We start from the raw sequence: 27,234 nt of genomic DNA, 5'->3' as shown, positions 1-27,234 counted from the left end.
AATTTCTTATCCTTAGTATAATATTGAAAATAATGATCAGATCCTCAGACTGAATACATGAACTACTAGGGGCCTGCTCATTCTCCTCTCACTTACATCAGTGTAAATCAGACATAACTCCTTCAATGTCAATGGTATTATACTAGTGTATAAACACTGTGAGGGGAGAATCAGGCCCGTGGTGGTGATCAGCTGTATCATTATTCTCTCCTGCACTCTCACTATATTTGTTGTCTGGGGATACTGATACTACCCAACTCTCTATATTTCTTTTTTGGTAACTGCCAATGAAAATGAGAGTTACAGCCAGTATTTAGAGTGGTCTGAAAAAAGTGTATGGGAGAGGGGGAGAGGGGAGGACGGCGGGGGGGGGCTCTATTATAATCTAGAGGCAGCAGCTTTGGTAAGATAGTGCAAGTGCATCCCTCGGTGACCTGGCTTGATTTTTAATCAATTATTTTTGGCTGGGTCTGCAACCCCTTACAACCGCTGCACTTTAAGCCCTGGTCAGAGCACTGGCAAGAAACAAAAATTGTATAAGCATGCACTGTGCACATTTCTTCACACTTCCCTGTAAATGCTGCTCAATCCTGACCTGTAACAATGCTGTTATTCCAGTCAGCTTCAGAGGGCTCAAGATTGAATTCTTTGCACACCCAGTGACATTGGTTGAAAGATGAAAGCAGGATAGAGCCCAGAGAGGACCTACCAGTCATGCCACAGGTGCGGAGTCCTTGTAATGTGGACAACTGGCCCCTATGGATGGAATTGCTACTACTGTATCTCATTTCACTTTTCCTCTAAGCCACATTTGAATCCAGCTTTCACAGTCTAAGTACTGTTGTGATGCCTCTGGCCACCCACCTAAATCCTGCAACTTCAGTAATTTTTCATAGCAGTTTTGTGAGTCCACCTTCCTCTCAAAATGATCTATGTATAAGGTCCTGCTCTATGAAAGTCAATAGGCAAGTTTGTGCCATTGGATTCAATGAGAGCAGAACTGGGCCGCAGCCATCCGCAGAAAGAGCTCCTGAAACAGTTTTATTTTTTGTACAGTTTGTTATGACTAGTTAACTGCTTCAGAAATTTGTCTATCTCTGACTCAGAGCCTCATATTGTCTGATTCAATCTTGGGAATTGATTTTGGATTTAGTCAACTGCAAAATGTTCAAGTTGGAGGAAATGTTTATGCTCCGCAAAACAAAAGTACAAATAACAATTAGAAGTAAGTAGTTTTTGGAGATATTTACCAGAAAGCCCCAGAAACACCAGTTGAATGAGCAAACCCATATAAATCCAAGGAAAGATGTTTTTCACTTGGCAGGATATCCACTTTGCTTTTAAGTCCAGTGACCGGTGAGTACTATTTGGGATTTTAAACATAGTGCTTTCATTATTAAGTTTCTAACATGCATGTGCGGTAAAGGGAGAATGTTTTTAAAATGTTGATCTCCTTCACATGAGACTGATCTTACAACCACCCTGCTTACTTGAGTAATTTTTATATGTGAAGTCCCATTGAAGTGGGAGGAAGGACAGTCTTGTGGTTAAGACTCTGGATTCCACAGATTTGGGTCCCAATTCCTGAACAGACTTTGGGCAAGTTGGTTAGTCAGTATGTTCCTCGGTTCTGTGAAAATGAGGATGGTAGTAAAACTTCCCCACCTCAGAGGGAGCGGGGTAGCGAGGAGAACATTCATTAACAATTGGTCACTGTAGCATGTGAGCCTCTCACAGCATACCTGCCAAGACAGGGAAGAGCCAAGGGGCAACTCTTCTAAGTATGGTTTGTTTGTGAGCAAAGTTGTGGAGCTGTTCTATATCAAGCCTCTTTATCCGCTGCCTCAAACACGGTGGTGTTTTTTCCCTTTAGACTCCCAAACTTGCCCTCGTTAGAGGTCTGAAAGGGCATCTCTAGAACATTTGTTGGGTGCACGGTAAACAGGTTCAGCTCACATTTGTGCTGACATATATGAAAAATGAGTTTGCTTCCCCTGGTACACTGTTTCAGTGATTCATTCTTTATGTGCATTTACTCAGTGGACATGAGTGGAGAAATAAGATTGATGCTAAATTTATATGTTAATTTTAATATTGAAGCTATCCAAGAAATTGATCAATTCTTCAATTTCATTTCTTATGTGGTATTGCACATTGTCATTACTGGAAAATAAAATTATTTCTGAATGCACACTACTCAAACTCCAATTCTAGTGGACATATAACTCTCTGATGCATCATTCTTCTCTCTTCCTTATAATGACCTCATTCACTACGGCATTTTTAACATTCTCACAGTACACTTTGCCACTGAAAGAAAATGAAGACAATTCTTTCCTCTTTAGGTGATGCTCGTTTGTTAATTTATTCCATGCAACATTTTGTTACATTGTGCCCATGTGAGGTCCATGACTCATCATCTCTCTGAGGGATTATGAGGTATAAAATTTAACAGTAATCTTGGTTTAAGAGTCACAGCCAGTGCTATTAGAAATTGACAGTCATTTTTAAAATAACTATGGTGCCTGGGAGGGATAGTCACAGCTTCATGAGCTGATGGTCTGACCCCGAGAGGCTTATGGCTTGATCCTGACCCCAATGGGAGTTGTGAGTGCTCAGCACTTCCCAGGATCAAGCCCTTAGAATGCTGGCATTTTTCAGACTGCCAGCCAAATGAATGCTTAGGAGAATGTGCACTCTGTGGAGAGCATTCTGTGATCTCCAAGAAGATCTGTCACCGGTCACCTGGCTAGACTGAACCTACAACAGAAATCTGTCTACAGCTCGTGACAGGTGCTAGCATCTGCAACTCTCCTTTGAAGTTAAAGGGAGTAATAAATACTCAGCACCTTTCAGGATTTGGTTCATTACCTTTTCTTTCTATATTGGAAGGGCAGTAGATGTCTAGAGGTTTGAGTGAGGGGCTGGATGTCATGGAGTCTTGAATATTAATCCTTCCTTTGCCAAATGACTTGATCTGTGGCCTCTGGTAAATCACTTAACCTCTCTGTGACTCAGTGTCTCTTTTCCCCTACTTTACAGGGGTGTTGTTAGGATTAAGTATTTAATGTCTGTAGAGTGCTTTGAAAATGTAAACCGCTGAGTAAATGCCAAATGCTGCTAGATGGCCCAGGAGCTTTCGTAATAAAGACTGGGAGGTTTTATTTGATTTATTTAAATGGTTTCTGTGTGCCACGGGATTCTTCTTCAGAGAAACTTTAACTGGTATTGCCAACCTCAAGCCTTCAAAAAATCTTGAGTTAGACCCCCTCCAAATTCATGAGATTGATCAGATTTTAAAAAAATATATACATTTGGGGTGATGGCTATTTACTTTCCATTTTGAAGGCCGTTAAGGTTCATGTTTTCAAATTTTCTCTGCAACCATGAGGACTAAAAACTATCTTCTTAAAAATGAAATCTCTGACTTGCATAATAACATGACTCCAGGATCTTAGACTTTATCACAATTCTCATAATATTTGGTGTTTTCCCTAAAATCACAGTACTCACAATAAATTTGTTAGAGTTGGCAGAACTATTAGACCCCTTGGCTCCTTTTCTCTCTGAGATGTCTAAATGAGCAAATAACAATAAAATAAGGAAAAGCCACCAAGCAGAGGGAGGAAAAGTGTAGCAAGCTCCCTTCCTTCCCCCAAGTCTATAAAGGCCCTCTGTGCTTTCTCCATGATGTAGAGTTTCCTCAGTGTTTGAAAGAGCAGGGCTAGAGAGAAGCCCTTCAACCCAGGATGCTCTTTCTCTGAAACAGGTGGATGTACCTGCAGACATTAATGCTTCTGCTTGGAAGGGGAATTTTCACTCCATGGCCGCATCCGTCCCTGGGAGGGGAACGGAGGGGTAAGGGAAGATTGTGCTAGTGCAAGAAGAGGAATCAGTGAATGGGAATGTGCTGACTTGGGGAAGAAGAAGCGAGGTAGCACCACAGAAGGTCTAGCATGCTGTGCAGTTGGTGCTTCCTTTCAGAGATCCCCCTGTCTCCTTTGCAAACTGCTGTAATTCCTTCATGCTGAAGTGAATGTTAGTGAGGTGAACCTGGGCCCTTCCCATTTTGCTGCTCCATTGTACCTTATGTATGACCACTAGGCTAGGGCTGATTGAGTTAATACATGGATAACACCAAAATAACACTGAAGCTTTCAGAGGATATGAGCCAAGGCCTATTGAAGTCAGTGGAAAGATTCCCATTGACTGCAGGTGACTTTTGACTAGCTCCGCACAGAATGCTCTGCCAGTAACGAAAAAGTAAGTCCCCAACACTAACCTTATATTTACATTTATGTGGTATATTTAGCCTAGACCTGCTTACCATTTACACTTCTCTTGCAAAGGGGGTAATTATTGCTTCTCTTTGGTACACCCAAGGAGGCCATGTTCAGTCAATATGTCCAACAGGAGAAGCTTTGATGATGGGCTAGGAATGCCTCCCTTCTGCCTACCCTCAAATAGAGTGAGACTATATATTTTTTATTCTGGGCAAGAGAAGTGAATGAATTCCAGCCACTTCATAAAATTGACATAAAACACCTCTATTTAATGTAAAAATGAATGTATTAAAACTAGCCTGAAACACAAAGAGACACAATTCCACATCCTTTGTGAGCTCTAGAGGCATTGTTCATGTTTTAGGGTTATACCAATACTGATAATGGAACAAGAGGTGTGGGAATGGAATTGCATTGCATTTGGTGAGAGTGTTACAGTGGCTAGGGCACTAGGTGCTAACCCTAGTTCTGTCACTAGGCCCAATCGCCAATCGCCAGTAGTGGGATTTTCTAAAGCACTTACTGTTGACCTAACTGAAGTAAATAGTAAAATTCCTATTGACTCCAACAGGAGCAAAGTCGGCCTACTCTGAGCACTTGTGAAAATCCCACTCAATCTCTCTGTGCCTCGGTTTATTCCTCTGTCAAATAACTACGTTATCTACGTCATGTGTGTGCGCGCACATGCGTGTAGCTTAAGTAATGCTTGTAAAGCACTTCGAATTTCTGTCTTGGAAGCATTACTGTATATAAAAGCAAGGAGTTGTTAGATATGGTACTATACTAGTACAAAAGCATCTTTATTATAAAAAACAACAACCTGGACGCTTTAACCTCCTCATTGGAATTGGGCCAAAAAAATTCAAATAAAAACAGACTTTACCTTTACATTTTAGCAACAATCTTAAAACTCTGTAGACTGTGTACTGAAAAATTCATTCTAGTTCCTAGGTCAATTTCTGCTCTCAATATGCCTGTGTAACCTCTTTGCATTCCAAAGAGGTGCATGGCTTTAAACAAAAGAATTTGGCCCTATATATGTAATTCCTTGTAGATTCCTTGCCTGATTATTCATTATTAGCTAAGGTGGATTTAGGATGATCAGTGTAAAATGGGAACATTATCTCTTCCCCTCGGGGAAAAAAATACTGGTTTGAATTTTTGTCCAATGATAACAAACATATTGAACCACAGATGCTAATCTTTCAAAGCCTTCCAGAAGGGGTGGTTGTCCACTGCCTTGCACTTTCTGCTGTCATTCACACCTGTACAAAGTGAGTATAAGGCATTACCACCAGTGTGAGTGAGTGAAGAATTGTGTGGTGATTTCATCTTAAATAACTTTCTCATAGTGGTTAAAAAAAAGCGCAAGGCAATGGAGAGTCAGGCCAAAAATGCATTCTGGGAAGCTATGTCTCCTGGGGCCCAATCCTGCATCACTGAAGTCAATGGGCATTTTGTCATTGATTGGAGCGAGAGCAAGTAGAACCTCTGTGCCAGACAGAAGGTGACGTCTTTTGATTCCAGAACACATACAAGTCTCAATGAACTGGTTTGCTGACTCCTGCTATATGAGCATTTACTAGATATGTATTATGAACCAGGAAGCTGTGATAGCACTTCCCAAGATGTCTGGTATAGTTTTAACATCAGAAAACTCTACAAACATCCTACTATTGAATTATTGTAGAGTTCCATAGTTTCTGATTTGGCTGGTGCTACTGGCTGCTGTTCTGCTGGTCTGGCAAAAGGCAATATAACTGTGGCCTCAGAGGGTGGGGCAACAGGCAATACAATCCATAAAATCTTGCTATTATTTGTTGTGGTTTGATTCTTAACCCAATGTACAGAACTGCTCTTCCAGTTTGTTAAACCCATTTTTAGGACAGGGAACACATTACTATGACTAGTTACTGTGACCTGGTTTTAATTCAATTGTAACTGATTAAATTTTGACCCTGCAGGGAACTTTAATTACTTTTTGTTACAATGGCAAACAAAAATCACTGATGCTGAAGAACTGCTTAGTGACCCAAATACCAGCTCTTCAGCCTGTGTGTTTTTGGCAAAATACAATCTCAGCTGGCAATAAATATCCCCTATATATAGTTTGAGAGCGCCCCTGGAAATGAGAGAGAGATTTTCCTTCCAAATGTCTGGAATTGCAACTGTCTTTGAACATGTGTTTGAGCCAGCCTTAGCCTAGAAAGAAATTGCCACAAACGACTGTAACATGTTTTTTTCAAAAATATATCTAAAATAATATTCAGCTTGTCAGATTAAATTGACTTGACTTGGACATCAAAGGCACATCTGTCTTTGGGTAAAGTGGGTTTGGCTGGGAAAACCTTTGACAGAATACTATATGGACTTGCAAATACCAAAGAGGTATTTAATTTGATAATGTAACTAGACAGAAAACTTCAAGACTCTATTTTCTGCTTCTTCAGTCTTGTTCCTTTAGACAATGGCTCCATCTAGTGTCTGTGTAATCACAGCACTGAACTGTTCTGCTATTCCATGACTTGGAAGCTGCAGTCATAGTGACTCAATGATATGGTGCTAATCTGCTTTGTCTTTTACCCATGAAAAATATTTGGACATTTCTTTAGGGGTTTGTTTCACCTGTTCATCTCAACAAATCCTTTACACTAAATAAACGCCATTTATTTTTTAGACAATGGGCCAAATTCATCCTGCTGTAATTTCAGTTGCTTCACTGGAGCTATACCAGGGATGCATGTGGCCCCAGGTTTTATCAGATCCTGCAGAGGAATAAGCAGGAGGAGGGAAATGTGGGAGGAAATTTGTTTCAGAGCCCTTTGCTGCTCTCATTGGGTTTTGCACTGGAAATTGTAGTCTCTTGGTTGTCCCCTTACGGCCACGCATTACTCCCAAATGCTGTGTTGGGACTAGCCTTTCTTGTGGCATAAACAGAAACACTATCTTCCAGAGTGGCATCAGCAGCCACATTTCCCCTGCATACCCTGATGTTTCAGGAGCTATTGAGTGTAAAATGCTTCCACGGGTGTCAGTGAGGGATGAATGCTGATTTGGCAGTGTTTTATGTCCACTTCACATCCCTTTTGAACTTCTACTTTGCTGTGATAATGACACGACATGGACCTCTTTGAAGTTTGTGGCTCAACACAGCTACCTAGCTGAGCCAGTATGAAGGTCTAGTCTTTTGTGAGGTTGTTGGCAACCACAATCTCTAGCTTGCTGGACTGATGTCAGCTTCTGAGAACTCATTAGCTCTGTGCCTATATCTTGTCAGTTTGATGTTAAGGAACAAGCTGCTGTACAGTCACTGGATCGGCAGCTTTAGCATGTCAAGGTACAGGCCTTGGTGAGGTCACTGCATCAGCAATTTTGGCAATTTTGACTTAACTCCCCACAGACAGGGAAAACAAATGGGCCATGCACCATTTTCTGAAGCTCAGTAAACTAAGAATGCAGTAAGATCTTCTAGAGATCCAAAAACGGTGGTATTATAAGCTCCCAGAAGGTATATCTTATAACAACAAGCTGCCAAATTCTGCACCAGCTTCAATTTCTGGATAGATTTAAGAAGTAACCAGATGTAAAATGCATTCCAGCACCTAATCGGGAGGTAATACAGGCACAGAGATGATAGTTGCAAGGTCTACATCCAAAGATGTAGCCTCCTGGCCATACATACATGAAAAAAGCTGGTCTGGCCACAGATGGGAATCCAGCAGGACTCCTACAGTGTGTCCCCACAAATGGTAGGTGAACACCCTCTATCAGAAGGGGGATGTTATCTTTGTCAGCTCATCTGGTTGTTTTCCTCAGCCAACCAACATCACCGTCATCTTCTCCAGATTAAATCTGAGCCAGATAACTTCTCATCCACGCCCTCATCTCATCCAAACATTGGGCCGAGCAATCAACTGCTTTGTCTGGATCAGGTGATATGGAGATATAGGGCTTGGTGTCATCAGCATACCAAGGGCATTGAAACCAGTGTCTTTACTAACCCTCCCAGTGACCCCAAATATACTTTGAGCAGGAGAGGTGAGATGGTGCATGAACATTGAATGTGGACTCACCCAAGAGCTGTCCTATCTTCGTCTGCCATAGCCCACAGATAAATCAACAACACCTCCTAACTGAAGGCAACCGACAAATCTAATATTACCATGAATGCACACAATCTCATCCTTGGCCAGGAGATTAGCTGCAAAATGCAGCCAATACAGGCTCAGTGCCATACCCTGGTCAGTACCCAGATTATCAAGGATCCAAGAGATATGAGGTCATCTGATACTCTTAAGTACTTTGCCATCATCTTTTCAGTAACCTTTGCCAGAAGTAGGTGAGTTACCAGACAATAATTGATCAGATTTTCAGTGTCAAATGATCATTTCTAGAACAGAGGCTGTACTGGTGCTTCTGTAGGAGAAACTCACAGTCTGCCCATCCCTAAGGAGTCTTTGACATTCTCTACTAATAACCTGTACACTTTCAATAAGCAGGAAGGACCTAGGTCCTGAGCACAAGCATAAGGACAAATTGCTTCCAGTATTTCTAGAGTTTAGCCTGAGTGCCACTGGCTAAAGCTCGAGCAGAGAAGACTTAGCTTTTGCCCCTTTCCCACCCGCCATCCTCTGCATGATCTTGTTTGGCCTTCCTTTATGGTCACAGACAGAGCAGATTAATTCCTAGTGATTTTGTCTGCAAAGCAAGAAGAAATTTCCTCACAATGAAACATATTTATATTAGCTAATGAATGGCAACAACTCCGATTGAACAGGCTTCTCCACCACCCAAAGGAAATCTACTGATTGAGACTTTGCAGATGCAGTGGTGCTAGCAAAGAAACTTCACTATGCCTCTTGCACAGCCACAACACAGAACTTTAAACCCTCTGTGCTGTAATCAATCAGCCCCATACTGAGACTTCTCCCACTGGCACTCCAGCTGTCTTTCCTCCTGCGTCAGCTGTCACAAGTCATCCACAAACCAAGGTGACTTGCGAGGTCGAAACCCAGGAGAAGATTGTCTAGGGGGCCGCTTCATTGATGGTTGACGTCAACAGGATGTTGTAATAGTCCACCAAACTATTAAAGGAGTGGTCACTTAGCAGAACAATATTTTCCCTTGGAGCCCTCTAGAATCACTCAGGTTCCATTAGTTTTAGATATAACCATCATTCTGAACTCCCATTGGAGTAAACAGGAGATGTGAGTGCTCAACACCTCTGAAGATCAGGCTATTTTTACTGAGTTGCCAAAATGTGGATTTAAGTGACTAACGTTAGCACCTACATTTGAAAATGTTGGCATAGATTACTTGCCTATACTCAAGGTTATATGAAGTCTTTGCAACTGTTTGTAAAATTCAGACATAAATACTGTGATTTTTCTCATGTACCATTGTTTTTGCGAGAGCCTCCAGTGACTAGATCACTTAATAGACTGAATTCTTTCTTTCTACATTTGAAATTAAAGTGAATTCCTTCATAATTTACTCTTTACCACAATTCCTTATTCCAGTTTAAGTTTATTCACAACTTTCTTTAGACAGCAAAGGCAATAGAGATAATAAATAAAGCCCTCTGGTGCCAGGCAGAAACAGACGCAGTTTGATAGGAAAGTATACTGCTGTCTTGAAGGACCTCCTTGAATATGAGACATAAATCTGAGAAGGCTCTTTTGAAATGTCATAACCTTTCCTTCCTTATGGGAAACTTCTATTCAAAGAGAGTGTAACTAAAGTTGCAGCTCATCTGGACCTTGTTACCCCTAACAATGAATAGTAGAATGATATAAGAGGGTGGAAACTGCAGAAAACAGCCATTTGGAGTGAATATACCATTCAATATCTCCATTATATAATGTTCCTCCTTGGAAAAAACCTTCCAGGTGCACAAATGTAGTTTTTGCTCTATTTTATTCAGTGTCTGGAAAATATTAGTCATTGATGACAATCAATACAGAATTCTCCAGTAGCCAGGTAGTGTTTTAATGGCGTAGCAGGAGCATTTCAAAAACAACCAAAACAACAACGAGCTGATGATATGGGGTTTGGAGGGGAGGGATAAATTACACCTTCTTTGTTTGGGCCAGGGAAGGGTGTTTCCTCTATTCATGACTAGCCACTGCACTGTCTGCCTATGCCGGTGTATATTACAGTAGCGATGGGGCTAAACCCAGGCTTGAGCCCTGTATCCAGATCTGAATTTCCTATTATGATGAGGCAAATCAAAACCCCAGGTCCAAACACTCCTGAGCTTTGAGGGGAGGGGAAAGGGGAGAAGGAGTTCAGGAACTGGCTCTGACTCAGAACATGCCCAAATTTCAGATTGTTTGTTTGGTTTTGCATTATTATAATGAAAGGTTCAAGCTGAGAACATGGTCTGATATGGTGTTTTGGTTCTAGGCCATCTGTGTTATAAAATGACACTTTCTGCGCTTCTGGGAATGATATCACACAGGTCCCATTTTCTAAAGTAGCGACAGCAGTAGGCCAGATCCTCAGCTTATGTAAAGTGTCATGGCTCCAATTTATGTCAGTTGCCGCTCTGGCCCACTGTGGTTTACTCAATAAAGAGGACTAGAAATCGAGACTTCTGGATTCTATTCCTTACTCTGTCACCAATGCGCTGAGTCGGATCCTCTGCTGGTATATGTTGGCGTAGCTTCATTTATTTCAGAGGAACTTGTGCCGATTTGCCCCCAGGATAAGGCTCTGACCCACTGTTTGAGCTTGGCAATTCATGAAGAAACCTGAGTGCTTACACTAAGGAGTCCATTGGAGCTCTTGATTGGCAGCTCTGAAAATCAGGCCACTTATTTTAGATGTCTAAACATGGATTGGGTGGTCTTTCAGCATCCAGATTTCAAAATGATGGCCATAACCTCTTTGCACCTTAGTGTACCCATATGTGGAATGGTTAGAATAAGAGCTTTATTATCATAGCACTTTGTGAAGGTTAATCAACTGTTTGTAGGACATTTGACATCACTGGCTGGAAGGTGCTGTATAAAAGCCAGATTGTGACTGCCCCTTATACAGGTCTGCATGAGTCTGGGGACACAAGGGCATCCAGGAGCACTGTGTGAAGAGCAGGCACTTTCTGGTTTTGATCCATTCTTTCTTTCATTTCTTTACTAGTTCCTGCCCCTTTCCCATGCTCTATGCCTGCCATGGACTTGAGCCAGTCCAGCCCTATTGCTAAGTGTCTTATTCCAGGCTCAGCGACTCACATTCATGAATAAAATTCATTGTTGGTTACCTGGTCCTTCCAGGTATGGTATCAAAAAATCCCCAAATGATTTGTGAATGACAAACTCATTTTTACATTTTGGCTCCTCTGTCAATTTGACAACTTCCAACATAGTTCTTTCATTATAGAAAATAAAATTAGCTTTTGATTGACCAAATTAGGTTAAACATATCCGAGCCATAGCCACACACAAACAACTGACCATTCATGCCCTTTCCGTGCTGTTTAGAATAATGGCGGTGACAGACAGCTACAGAGGAAATTACTGAGTTGTCAAACTCCATCTAGTGGAAGAAAAGCAGAAGAGAAAGAATGTGTGGTAACATACTCGTGCTCTCACTCACACACACACATACACACACATTTCTCAGTAAATTTAGAGAGTTATAAAAGATCTTTTATTTGCTGTATTTTTTTTAAATTGGAAAGAGGACCAATAAGATAAAGAAAACAGAGTCCATGCATCTATAGATTGAACTCCCTGCTTGGAATTTCAGTATCATGGGATTTGAGGTAATAAAACCACACCAGAGTCGTAAAAATCTTCTAGCATTGGGCTGCACTAACTGGCGAACTGAAATTATGTATAGTGCCTACCGATTAGATTATCTCAGATTACAGAGATGTTCACACTGATGCATGTGGAAGGGTGTACTGGCCCCGCACTGGAGAGGAAGGGGTTAGGGCAACACTCTTAGCAGCGGAAGCCCCCTACCCTCAGCCCTGCTGGGCATGCTCCAACTGCTGCTGCAGTGTAAAAGACAGTTGTACAGCTCAGTTGGGGCTGACCGCTGAGGGGAAGATGCACCTCACCGGCTCCAGCTGAGGAGCAGCCAGGAGCCTGGATCAAGGGAGCAGGAAACACTGTGGTCTAGGCAGGCACCCAGGCACCTATGCAGGCCCCAGGGAGATTACAGGTATCCACGCTACCTCGAGACCCTGAAGACACCCAGACTCAGCTACAGGAGTTAAGGTAGGAAGCAGCCCAGGGAGGAACCAGCCAGCGTCCCTGCAGTAGTTGGCGTGTTGTGGGCGGATTACTCGCTGACTACGTGGCAAACCTCATTGCCACTGTCGGGGCTCTGGGTTGGGACCTGGTGGAGCAGGGAGGGCCTGGGTCTCCCTACCCAGCCATTTCCCTCCTTTCTTGGGAGATGCCCCCCCTCTACTGACTCTGGCCATTGGGCTGCCCTTTCCCGCAGACAAGGGGGAGCCCTACTGAATGGCCTTTGGGCTGTGTGACCCTGAGGCAGGGCGCAACCCTAGAGGTGGTGCCACGGGGATATCACGCCCTTGCCCCTCCCCAGAGTGATGGGGGTACTGGCCCCGCAGCAATGTAATTCAACATATTAATGAGCCAAAGTACACCTTACAAGGAAAGTGCTGTACAAATGTATACAGCACATATCTAGCTGTAGAGCGCAGAGTGGTTTTTAAACCTGAGCAAACATTACTTACGCCCTTTTTACAGATGGAGCAGCTGAGACAAAGAGCATAAGTGATATGCCCCAAATCACACAGTGAGTCAGTGGCAGAATCAAGAACATAAGACCCCAGATCGTCTGACTCTAATTCCTGTGCTCAGTCCACTATATATAGCTGCTCCAAGGCAATCAGGCATGCAGTCCATGAAGCGTAATGCTTACAGGGGCTAGAGGTTTTGTGAAAACCTTGTGTCACCACCTGTGCTTTGGAGCCATGTTGTTCCTGGCTGGCTAAGGCCAGTGGGGAAGAACTAGATCCACTCTTAGTGAAGATTATTCCTTTAGGGAGGGCAGATTGCTGGCTTCTACTGTGAGAGCCATTGTATGATCCTCACCGCAAAAAATATCAGTTGATGCTGACAAGTGCACCAGCTACCTTTAGTAATTAATGTTCATATTTGTGGGTAAGACTATTGATAAGGTTGTGGCAAAGAGACTCGCCAAGTATTTGACAATCTCACATCTCCATGACTAGTCACAGGCCTGGGTATGGCACAGACACTACATAGATAGCATTGCTAGATGAGCTCCTCCTGGTGAAGGATAAAGACCAGGTGTCCATGATGATATTGCTACAGTAAGTCTATCAGCTGCCTTTGATACCATTGATGAGGAGTAGTTGTCCTTACCTTTGAACCCCTGCTGGAGTAGACAATCTGTCCTTCAGTAGCTTAATCCTTATCTCTCAGAGAGATTCAGAGGGTAGTTCATCTTGCATCTTGTCTCCCTTCCTTGTTCAACTTGTACATGGAGCCATTGAGATAGTTATTGAGAAGCACGGGGTACACTGATTTCAGTGGGCTAATGACACCCAACTCTATTTCTCTCTCATCCAATCCTGGCTGCTGTGTCAAAAGTCCTTACGGCTATTTGGTAGAGAGTGGGACATGGCTGAGAGGTAGCTGGCTGAAGCTCCATCCACAGAAGACTGTGGTGATGTTAGGCTGGGTAGATCAGCTGGAAGAGATGGTGATGGAGATATCTGCTCCTTTAAGTGAGGGTTTGTAGCCACCGTTTGATCCTGGAGTGAGAATCTAGTGGTTTTGTTGCATTTTTACAGCTGCTACTGGATTCTTTTAACAGCTGTAATGAGGACAATCTTTTGTCATTTACGTCTGGCCTGCAGACTGCAACCATTTTTTTTTCAGATGAGGAGCTTGCAACCAGGATCTGTGTCTGTGTTACCTCAAGATTAGATTACAGATATGCCTGAAGAATGGAGCTGGTGCAGAATACATGAGGCTGCTTGGTGAGTGAAGTTTCTCATTGGGAGCACGACGTAACTGATCTGTGAGTTGCATTGACTGCCCATTGTTTCTAGGTGGAGTTTAAGGCCTTCTAAACGACTTGGGACCTGCCTATTTGAGAGGCTACCTCTCGTGTCGTGCCCAACTGCTGCAATACACTGTGCTTGCAGAGCAAACTTTAGTGATGGCCGCGCAGCGTTGGAATTCATCCTCTCCCTTGGTCCAAACTTCAGGACATGCGCTGCAAGACTCACTTTCTGTCTAGGCTTTGAGGACAGAGGGGAACATTAATGACTGAGATTTGTGGCCACAGAGAGGTATTGTTGATTTGATATCTCTGGTGGGTCATTTTCTGGTTTGGGGGCCACTGCTATTTTATTATGTTACTCTGTTTCAATACTGCGTCCAAGTTGTCTAGTGCATTATTGTTAATAAACAGAGCAGCCTCACCCGAGATGGAGGATTTGGAGTGTGTCCTACTCCCGATGGACACTGGGAGCCTATGGTGGTATAGCTATAGCTGAATTTCTAGAGATGCTAATTAACATGATTGTAAATTCTGGTGAACACAGGGCACAACCATTTGTTACCGGTTGTATTTAGGTTTTAAATATGACTAACAACAAATGGTTGTGTCCGGTTGGCACTAGAATTTACAATTATGTTCAACACATATGTTAAAATATGACCAAAAATGTAAACATTGACATAACCAATGGGTGCCATAGGTTGTGGCATCTGCAAGGGATTCAGAAGTAAACCAGTAGCTGCTGGGAAAATCTACACCATTAAAACCAAAGCATCGCAATTAAGAGGTAGGTTTGCAGTCTGGAGTGTATTTTTTACTACAGCTGCTTGCAGTTGGTGAAACTGAGGCATAAAGAAGATCCCTGGAACCCATACATGGTACCCAAACTAGAGCCATCTTAACAGCAAGAGGTGCTAAGGTCTGCTGCTATGAGATGAGTTCTTCTAGCTTTAACTGAAGGAACTGGTATCATACAAGATTCGCCTCCAAACTCTTTCCAAAACGGCCCTCAATTTTTTGACAACCCTTCTAGTTGCAGTCCTCTCCAATTTGAAAAATACTTTCAGTCCAGTTATTCCATGACTCTGCTGTTTCACATTGTACATGTGGGCTGTAATTCTAGATGCTGGAAGAACAAAAAGCAGTCTGTTTTAAAACCTCACATTGAGAATGTTTGGTAGGCCTGTATACAAACTTTGGCAGGAATCATAGCAATATAGGGCTGGAAGGGACCTCAAGAGATCTCCTAGTCCAGCCCCCTATCCCGAGGCAGGATTAACTATATCTAGACCAGAGGTTCTCAAACTGGGGGTCAGGACCCCTCAGGGGATTCGCAAGGTTCTTACATGGGGGGTTGTGAGCTGTCAGCCTCCACCCCAAACCCTCTTTGCATCCAGCATTTATAATGGTGTTAAATAGATACAAAAGTATTTTTAATTTATAAGGGGGGTCACACTCTGAGGGTTGCTGTGTAAAAGGGGTCAGCAGTACAAAAGTTTGAGTACCACTGATCTAGACCGTCCGTGACAGGTGTTTGTCTATCCTGTTCTTAAAATACTCCAGTGACAGAGATTCCAAATCCTCCCTGGGTACCTATTCCAGCACTTAACTATCCTTATCGTTAGAAAGTGATTTTAATAGCCAGCCTGTATTCCCCTTGCTGCAAACTAAGCTGATTACTTCTTGTCCTAACCTCATAGAACACAGAGAATAATTGATCATCATCCACTTTATAATGGACATATATATTTGAAGACTTCTTGAAGACTTCCCATGTCTCCCCCTCAGACTTCTCTTCTCTAGACTAAACATGCCCAATTCTTCCTTTTTACTATCGAAAAGCACAGGGAACATTTAGAAAACCATGAGAATATTTATTAATACAGGGTTGCATTACAGTAAAGGGAATTTAATATGTAACATTTGCTAGTGCTTATAAAATGAGGACTCAACAGAGAGGGCAGTAATACCTTGGATATAGCCTCAAGTGAATTTCCTTGTGAGCTTCTCTGCTGAATATGGTGTTTTTTGATATTCCTCCCATTAACAATAAAGTTACTTGGAACCCATCTTCTCTTTCACAATCAGTAGTGATATTGCACTAACTCTGAACCCTGAGCTGTGCAGTTTATTTTGACAAAAACCACTCCTCTATATGTGTTATAGTCAACATTACTGAGGTGAATGTTGTTGGGGGGATCTTATTTGGGGAGCCAGTGAATGTTAATTTACCACATAAAGCTTTTCTTAGTTTTCCTTCACGTGGCACAAAGTATTTATTTTCACACAAAATAAATCCCTCTAATTGTAAGTAAAATATCTTACTTACAAAAGGTGCCTGTTCTAGAACTGTCTTTCCTGTGCCCTGATTTATGACTATCTGACACCTTGTAATAAAGTTACTGATTTGTAATGTTCAATTTATTTTAAAGTGACAATGTTGTGTTTATGACAGGGTAGTTTGCACTGGTAAAAGTTACTGGTTCTTCACCATGGGTAACTGAATGTAAAACATAGGAAAATGTAATAAACAGATGTTCTTTCTATCACAGGAGCTTGCAGTAGTATATATCTCAGAATTGCCCTTTCTTCATAACATCAAGGCATTTATTAGAGATATATCAAACCATAAAAGGCAGATTCAGTCTCTTTACATCTGTCTGTTACCATTACACAAGAGACGCAGGTAGTGGCTATATAGAGTACAATATCTTGCTGGAGACTATGATTTTTGTTTGTGTAGGGCTTAGGGGCACCAATCGGGTATCAGGGTTGCATTGTGCTAGTTACTGTACAAATGAGTATATCAAAAGACTGTCCTTAGAAAGTAATGGAAACTCAAACACTTGGTGTCACTGTTGCTTCACAGAAATAGATCTGAAGCATACTTTATCTGACTATGAAAAAAGGGTTATTTCCCAGGGTGGAAACTTAGAAGTAGACATTTTGGGTAGTCATTGTACCACTAATTTTGATCACTTTCTACTGAAATGTCAGTAGGGACTGTGATGTGATCTATAGCATTAAAGTGCCTAGCCACATGCTGATCCAACTTCTTTATAACAATAACAGATTTGTCATTCATGAAATGCATATGTGAGCACATCTGGTGTGTCCTGTGTGTGTTATTTATGACAGTCCAGATGTTGACATGGTACGACAGCTGAGAGAGGTAGATGTGCAATGATGACATGTTGTATATTGTAGGTTCTGTCAGTGGATATGTCTTTAAAAAGTGGCTTGTTTTTTTTAATGACCACTGATAGACTGTCTCTTTGAATCATGGTGGTTAGAGTCAATTTTGCTAACAATCTGGTTTCATTCTTTAACATCTGAAGGCCTCACCCGGCTGGCACAAAAGAAACAAAAAGAAAGAAAGAAAATTCAAAGTAAGGCTGACACTCTCTAAAAAGTGTGGTTGTTGTCTGAACATCACATATTGAGACTTCTTTGTCCCCAACTACCTGCACATCTGAGCCTTACTCAGATCAAAGGAAAAAGAAAGAATTTTCTAACTGCCAACCCTGTAAGCACAGTTTGATGTGTAAAAATCAATATGGCATTTCTGCTTCATTCAGCATCACCAGGAATGTAGATTCTGCTTGACGTGATTGATGCACTGAGTAGAATAGAATACAGCTTCTTCTCCTGCAGCTATTTTGGCTCTGCCAAGCTGACAGCAATAAAAACCTGGATTTCTCTGCAAATGATGCTGATATGACTCAGAAGACACATGTGGCCAAGTTCTGCCCACAGTTACACCTGTTTAACCAAAATTGCTTCAATCAGATGATACAAGTGTAATTTAGGATAAAATTTGGCCCACCGAGTGCAAAGAATGTGATAACAATCTGGTGTTGTTTTGACAGGTAATTTCATAACTTAACCACTAATTTTAAGTCATATTTCTAAATTTTGTAACATGCTGTAGCAGAAGCTGAACTCAAGTTAATGTAGTTGTGTCATTTTATAGAGGAGCCAGGTATTATTATTAATAATAATTATGTATTTATTTTATTTTACCAGTGATTAATTTGTCCACATGAATTCAATCAGATATCTAGGTGCCATAGGTTGATTTGACAGCAAACAAAAGAATCAACAGCCAGGTGACCATATAGCCAATTCATGTTTCTTGCAGGCCTGCTCTGTTAGTTGTTTAACAACTTTACCTTGGATTTGAACAATGCTTATACATGAAGGCAGGACACATGCAGGCAGTATCCTTTCAATGCACAGAATCAGTAGCATGGATGAGGCTTTTTGAATGATCACTTATGACTCCAGAATTCTCAGTACATATTAAAACTCTTCTGAAAACTAGGCCCAATGCCTATTACAGGGTTCACTTTCCTAATACATTGTCTGTTTACTGTTTGCTCGCATACTGTAAAGATGCTTTGCAAAATTTTACTCATTCATGGTGAGTAATGTAATTTGATGGGAAAGCTGAATGCCAGCCCCCAGCCCTTTATCTTCATTATCATGGCACAAGATAGATTTTGTGCGTGGGCTGGCATCTTTTCATGCTAGTTTATCAAGTCTGCCCTAAAGACTACAGTAGCCACTAGCACCGGTAAAAGGATAGTCACTAAAGACAGGAGAAGTCCTGTATAAGGAGTGGAAGGGAAAGAAAGGGTTTGGGCAAGGGGAAGGGAAAGGAGTAGGGGAGAGAGACAGTTGTTCTGGGGGGTGGAGGGGCAAGGTTTCAGGTACAGAATGAGAAGGACAGGTAAACTGAAGAAGGGAAAGGGAGCTGGGATTGCCTGGCAGAGGTCTGATGTTTTGAGGAAGGGTCTCGATGGTGTGTGTATTGTCCATTGGGACTGGGGGAAGGGTGGCTTCAGTCAATACAGTTAGTGGGATAAGTGGAAGAGAGGAAGGGAAGAAAGACAAATAATCTGAGAAGATTTTTGTAAGGATTCACATTTCTACGAGGTGGAACTGTCCTTTTCAAGGTATTTTGAACATGGGAGAACGCGTAGGTCCCTGGCTGGAGGAGGAAAAAGTGTATTTAACCTCTATTGCTACTATTTGATCTCTGTGGCTTCTCCACTTTTTTCATGGTGTTTCAGAAGTTTGGTCCCGGAATCTCATGCTTCGGCCAATGATGCTGATTGGCTGAAGTTCCCGAGTGACCCTTGGTAGCCTTGCCTTTCAAAATGAAGAGTTCTGGGGATAGATAGTTCCTTGGCCTGGTGGCTGGAGTGATAGGATTGTTCTGGGGTCGTGGGGAGAGGTTACCTGTGGGTTGTAGCAGAAAGCAAGTAATTCAGTTCTAAATCCTTCCCTTTCTCTCAGACTGAGATTCTGAGGAATTTCAGTTGGAGACATGCTCACACAAATGCTCTAGTCTGAACTCCTGCTTCTATCCTCCTATGAGAGTGAGCACAGATGTGAACTGAAAGGGCCTGCTTATCTGCACTGGTGCTTCTTGGCCAGACCCCTCACTAGGAATCCACCAGTGAGTGACTTGGGATGCGAGGTTCCAGCTCTGTGCTGGGCAGAGTTGAGCATACTCCATTCAATCCTGTATCCAGTTGCTCTCTGTCTGAGTGCTGCTCAGCACCAGCGACTGGTGTGTCCTTCTCTGTGGCCTGTATCAGGAATGAATCAGAATGTTTCATTCTTGTAAGTGATACTTTTTGAGTAAACATCCCCTAGGTTCCTGTGATGTGTAACTAATGGAGTGCTAAACTCTCAGGACTGGTTTAAGACTCAGAAAGTACACGTGTTGCCAATCCATCATGTTCCTAATACTAATTAACATAGCAGGGACACAATAAAGCCCCAGAACTTGCACACATTACCCAGCTCAAGTTTCCATTTTATAACAAACTCGCTATTGACCTAACAAAAGCACATCTTGGGAAAATGAGATGTGGTCTCTTGTACCATTCAGTAAAAGGAAAAGAGATGCTGAATATCGTTTGTTGTTATTGTATATCACGGAATGGAATTTTCAAGTCATGTGCAGGCAGTTACAGTTTTACAGACATCATATGTATTCCCCAATAGCATTCATGTATACCATTCCTTGCTGGGCTTCAGCCAGACCTAATGCACACACAACACTCCCATTGACTTCACTTTCATAGGAGGTTTGCCTGTTTTAAGGGTCTGATTCTGCTCCCACTGAAGTCAATGGGACTTTAGCTGTTGACTTCAATGGAGCAAGATTAGGTCCTAAGAATGCAAGACTGGACCCAGTGTATTATTCATGTACTATTAGTAATATCATTGCCTTTGGCTCCTCTTGAGTTCTCTTTATATTCAGTTTAAAAATATCAGGCAGGTGGACAAATAAACAACACTAATAAGTGAATGGTAGAATTTATGCTAGATTTAGCATGTCTAAGATGAATGGTCATTATTAGGTACTATAAAATATTATTCTGTTATTGAGTCTGACTCACTACTGCGTTGCTCCTGTTTTATGCCTATGGAACTCCTTGGATTTCAAGAGATTTACACTGGTGTATAACTGAAGCAAAGTAGCGGTGAATCAAACCCATTGTACACATTTGGACATTTATATTATGCCAGTGGTGAAATTCTGGCCTCATGGAAGTCAATATAAGTGTTGCCATTGATTTCAATGAGGCTAGGATTTTACCTTTGAAATTCTACAGTAGCTCCTGCTGAAGTCAGTGGAATTCAGAGACAAACATCGAAGTACAATTTATTCCCAAGTCATTCCTTATCATTGTGTGTGTTGCACAAGGCGCTAACTATTCCAGTCATTATTAAACAAGGTTTTCATTTGGGAAAATGGTGATTTAGCCTAGAAGTTGTCATAATTATCACCCAGCAAAACCTAGTGGACCATATCCTGGGGTCTTTACTCAGCCAGTCAGAACTCCTGCTGAAGTAAGGGGAGGTTTGCCTGAGAAAGAATCTCAGGATCTGGCAGAGTATTCTTAAACCTGTTTCAAAAGCATTTTCTTACCATTGTTTAAAAATGTAGGTACTTATATTTCACAGGAATATTGACAGGTAACTTATATGGATCCTTACCAATATGAATACCCAAGTAATATACAGGTTTCAGGTATGGCCATCTAAACTATTTGGTATCACCTGGACATTTTGCCTGAAGTATTGTGGCTGCATCTGCTTTGGCATGCCCTAATGGTGAAATGTGTACTGCACCGTGCTGCCCTAATACAGAACCTTCGGGAAGAGCTCATTTATTAAACAAACAGCTGTGAAGCAGAGTGGAGAGACATTTAGCCTACTAAGATTTGATTAATCTCGTAAATGTTCTAAACTGCACAGTATCCCAGAGAGCCGCTTAGAAGAGACACCACTCTAAACCTTCCCAGTGAAGTGAGCACTGGCGTATGTATTTCAGTGGGCATTAGGTGCCTAAATACCTTTGAACATCTGTGCCAACAGCAGCTGAAACTCTTTTAGGTGACTCCTCAAAGTCTCCTGTGAACAATCTTGTTGGCAAATTGGACATTCTGGACACGGTGAAACGCTCTACAGGGCTTTGTCCTTTAAAAAGGAAAAAGCATTAAATATAGGCCTTATCTAATTCCAACTGAAATCAATGGGAGTCTTTCCATTAATGTCAGTGGAGCTGGATTAAGCCCTGTAACCACAGAACGGGTAAACTTTATGCACTGTCTGAGTATCTGGACACATTACATAGTTGATGGCCAAAGACTGCAATTTGCTGAAGTGTCAGATGTTAAATCACTGACAGTGTGCTCAGTATACCATAAGATCTTAGAACAGTTTATGGAATATTCTTTTTGTATTATTACAAGTAAACCTAAGTGAAGAAAAATACTGCAAGTCAATAATGTTTTGGAGTACAGTGCCTCCAATGTTCTTAATATATGTGCTCAGCATATTGCAGATGTGTATAGAGTTACATCTAGAATCTCAATAACTTCAATGAGGCTGTACAGGTTTAATCAAGGGCAGTGTTTGATCCCAGTGCATTCAGTGGCTGCACATTTCATGCAGGCCTCTTGCCCTAGATTTTCACCTGGATTTGTGTGTTTACAAATGATTATACCCTGCTGTAGTTTAAGTATATCTAGTAGATGAATGTATTTTTGGTTTCACGTATATTTTGTGTTATTCTTTTTTAATATTCCCCTCCCCCCACCAAAACAGGACAAAGGAAAACAAGTGCTTTGCTGCCTTGGGATCAGACTATTCAACATCTTGCAGGATGGGGACATAGGTTTAGAAATGACAGGACATTCAATATGTGAGTCAAATTCAGGCTAGTCACTAAGCAGGTGCATGGGTGGAAGGAAGGGAGAAGATACAAAGAGCTTTCCTCCCCCTTTCTCCCCTACACAGAGACTGGCAAGAATCACAATGGGGAGCACCGTCCCTACTTCCTCTTAGGTATAAAAGGGGCAGAAGCAAAATGATGGTGAGGCCATTGCTCTGCCCTTCCTCCACTGGTGCATGAAGTGGGTAATGTGCTGTGCACGCCTGATGGGTGGTGCAATGAACAGGCCAGCGTGCACTACCCAGAAGTCCACAAGAGAAATCCCATTGCAGCTTCTGCACCTCTGCTTCATGCTCTCTTTGCTGCCTCTTATGGCTCTTTCAGCAGATGCTAGCCCTCTATTTGTAAACAAGGCACACTAGAAGATTCACAGTGTGAAAGGCCCACAGGAGAGCTAATTATGGGTTAAAACATGACCAAATGTGGTCTGCAGAAAGTGCAGCAGTAGAAACTCCTCCACAAACACGAAGGAAAATCTTCAAGAAAGAGGACCCATACAGCAAGATACTTCAGTGCCAACTTTAAACATGAGAGGCATCTCATTGACTTCAACTGGACGCTGTGTCCTCCCCCTCACTCCCGCCTCCCCCTCTTCTGGCCTTCAAACAACATTCCAGCCTCACCAAGCCCGTCATCAGAAGCAAGCTCCCCACAGACCAAGGCACTCCAACTCAAAGCAGCACCAGGCCGTGATAGAACAACAGCTGCAAAACCTGCAGACATAGCTCCACTGCTACAGTGGTCAATACCAACCACTCAACAAAACTTTCAAGATCCTGGGATCCCACACATGCCTATCACAACATGTGATGTGCCTCATCCAGTGCATCATATGTCCCAACAACAACTATGTGGGTGAAACCAGACAATCACTGTTTCTCATATGAACTCACAGAGTAAAATGACAAAAGACACAACTAGCCTATTATCTGTAGGCAAACTTTTTTCACAGAGTGATCGCTCCATATCTGACCTCTCAGTCCTCATCTTCAAAGGAAACCTGCATAACACTTTCAAAAGAAGAGTCTGGGAGCTTAAATTCATAACTTTACTGGTCACTTAAAACCAGATTCCCTGTTGAGATTGGGTTTTTGTGGCTCATTACAATTTGTAAACTACTAATCAGAAGTGCAAGTAGGGTGGTACGCTCCAGTATGAATTACCGGCAATAGATTTCTAGCTGGTACTGGGTACCAGAAAGACTTTGGGAGGTTAGCTCCCCACCCCCCAGAGGGAGGTTGAGCTGCACTCTGCTCCTGAAAGGAGCAGAATGTGGCTAGGGAGGGCATTCATTTTTTATATGGGTTTTACGCACAATACATATGCTAACAAACTTATACAAAGACTTTGTTTAAGTTTGTTATCATATGCATTGTGCTATTAAGTTGGTCAGGAGTCCTCCAGAGTAGCGGGCTGGGTGGGACGGAAGGTGTTTAAACAGCGTTTTTGATTCCTGCACCAGCCTCTGGACTATGAACATGTACTGATGGGAGCATTCTAACCAAGGGACTGAAGACTTTAAGGTAATCTGGAGCCTTCATATTTCCTTGATCCTTTGCAGATGGACTTATGAGTTGAATATGGTACAGAGACTGTTCTAGCTTCATTGACTGCTGATTTCTCCCTTGCAATGGACAAAGATCAGATGTCTGCTGACTTTCTCACGTAAGCCAGCAGCCTTTCGTACCTGTGGTATAAGCAACATAGACCTTTGCTTGAATGGTTTTGTTCTTTCCTCTCCAAATGTCAAAGCTTATTCCCATTGAAATCAATAGCAAAACTCCTTTTGATTTCAATGGGAACAGCATTTGGCCCCAAGAGATCAGAGAATGTGATTTTGATCAATTGCTTATCTATCCAGAGACAGTTTTCATGCACATTCTGCCAGGCTGATTTTGGTTGCCCCTCCTGAACGTCATGCTGAGGAAAATAATAAAACAATTTGGGCTGTAGTTCTATCAAGATGCACATGGCACACACAGTTCTATGCCTCTTTTCCATCAAACCCAGATGATGCAGCTTCTTTGCTTTCCTCATGCCTGTCAGAGAGCAATACTTAGGCCTTGTGTACACTGCCACTTTACAGCGCCGAAACTGTCTCTCTCAGGGGTGTGAAAAAACACCCCCCCGAGCGATGCAAGTTTCAGCACTGTAAAGTGCCAGTGTAGATGCTACTCCCCTCATGGGGGAAGGAGGTGGGTTTTTTTTACAGCACCAGGAGAGCTCTCTCCCAGAAGTGGTGCCGTGGCTACACAGCCATGTTAAAGCACTTTAACGTTGGTAGTGAAGATATATCCTTAGAAAAAGGTAAGCTGGCAAAAGCTTAGTTTGGACACAAGGGAGGCACTGATAGTGTGTTAAGGGAAAGTGGGATGATTGTCCTTCCTATCCGTCTTTCATTTAAGAAGTTTTCAATTTAGGGTGCTGCTGGATCCTCAATGACACCTGGAAGTACAGGTGGCACCAGGAGCCCAAAGCATCATTTTACAACTGCTGTAAAATTTTAGACAGGTAAAGGGGGTGTCAGAGGGGATGGGAAGAGCATGTGGGCCCCAGGCTGGGGAGGAGTCACGTGGAGGGTCACGTAGGAAGTACCCGCAAGAAATGATTTCTGCTTGTGCCACTGCTACTAATCCTCTTTTGTTTTATAAGGGCACAGGTGTTAATTGTCCACTTCATTTTAATTGATTTCTTGCAACAAGCGTTAACCCCTTATGCTTAACAATCTAGCCCAACTTATGATACTCTGGTTATCTTTTCCAGACCTGACAAACAGTTCTGTGAAGCCCAAAATCTTGTATCTTCCACCAACAGAAGTTGGTCCAAAGATATTACCTGACCCAGGTGGTTTCTCTCATACGTAAAGACATGCACTTGCACAAGCATCTTACTGAGCAGGGGCCAGAAAGGGGAAAGTGAAATGATGTGTCAGTAACTTGCACTGTGTCTGTGTCATGCAGACAGCTATGAAAGTGTTATGGGCCACCTTCTTCCCAGGTGTCACTCCATTTACAGTTACAGCAGGGATTGATTTTTTTTTTAAATGTGCAGATCCTTAGGCTACAAAATGCTTAAGAAGTTTTCAGTTAAAATTGCATGGTTCAGATGCTCAGACTGTGTGTTCTAAAGGAAATAATGTATCTCTCTTAAATGATTTCTGATGTGGTATGAACCAACATGATGAACTGATCTCCTACAACTCCCAAACAACCTGTTTGATTTATATATAGCCCAATGAACCATCAGGTCCATATTCTGATAACCTGATTCATGCTGAGTAGCACCTTGTCCATCAGTGGTTTCATTGACTTCAGTAGGACTATTTGAAGAGTAAGGGTGGCTTTTAGGGAGGGTTGGATTATTGTGTATAGATATGGCCTGAGTCTGCCTACCTTATTTTAACCATGCGCCTGCTTGGGATGCCATTACTCATGCTGACTTGTACCATACTCTATAACAGTCCTATTGATTTCACTTAACATAGAAGAGTAGAAGAATCTGGCTAGCTATGTCTACATTAATGGACTAGTGCTGCACACACCACAGCTATACCGATACTTACTTGATTTAGCAATAGCTCTATTGGCATCTTTAGTATTTTGATTTGATTAAAATGTATCCTGGGAGGGATGGGGGAACGGAAGGGAGGAACTATTCTGTAAACTTTGTTATTTAGAAAAGAAAATAAATTGCCTTTCAGTTTATTTTCTGTCATAGGAAATCAGATTTAGTTTCCAGAATTGTAACCACCCCATCCCAGCTCTTTCTGCATCTGTTTGATATTTGCATAAAGCTGCCAGAATGCAAACAAGTTTGGAGACAACATCTCGAGCAAACTCTGCAGCGACTCTAAAAATATTTTTGGCTGAGTTACTTTTTAACGCCATATATTAAAAAGTCACTAAAATTTATTGGCGTAAACACTTGCCAAACTACTTAAGACAGTTGGGAAGATTGTAGTGAACTACATTAGTTGCTGACTTGACAATTTGCTACGCTCACCGCTTGTCTATTGAATTCTTGATATTCACGCTAAGAATTGATCTTTCTAGTACCTTTTAACAAAAGACCTGCCAACAGTGCACTGACTTATTAAATGCTGGCAAATGAAAGTTCCGCCTCGTCTACGAGCCCCGGAAAAGCTGCCCACGATGGCATTCACCCCCTAAATGTGAGCTTTTTGTTTACATTCCAACTTCCAGCACTTTTCATCTGGCTCCTTCCCTGTGTACCGCGGCCATGAGTTTCCAGGCTGCAGAGGAGCAAGCACTGTTTTAATGGAACCGGTTTGTTTCACTGACATTTCTAATTAGGAACAGGTTTGTACGATCGCGGGTGCTGATGTTACCGCAGTACGAATGAAGACAGGGCTAGAATGTGTCCTTCCAGTACAGACCTGATTAGGAGTGCTGGGGTGGGGGAATCGAACAACGGATCCTAGGAGCACCCTTATGGAAGGGAAGCCAGAACTCTATGTCTTGGTAGGTCAGCTCCGCTAGGGTCCATAGTCCGTCCTCCTCCGGGCTCCTTTTGGACTGGCTTGCTCCCCAGGGATACTATCAGGAAATAATTCCTGTACATAGAAGAGGGTAGGGGGTGCATCCTGCCTACTTCAGGGCCATCCTGATCCAGAGCTCACAGTGATGATGTCGATGAGTTGACTTCAGTGGGCTTCCTATCAAA

The sequence above is a fragment of the Gopherus flavomarginatus genome, chromosome 3 (assembly GCF_025201925.1).
Source record: "Gopherus flavomarginatus isolate rGopFla2 chromosome 3, rGopFla2.mat.asm, whole genome shotgun sequence".
NCBI classification, from domain to species: domain Eukaryota; kingdom Metazoa; phylum Chordata; order Testudines; family Testudinidae; genus Gopherus; species Gopherus flavomarginatus.
This window is presented reverse-complemented; position numbering follows the sequence as displayed.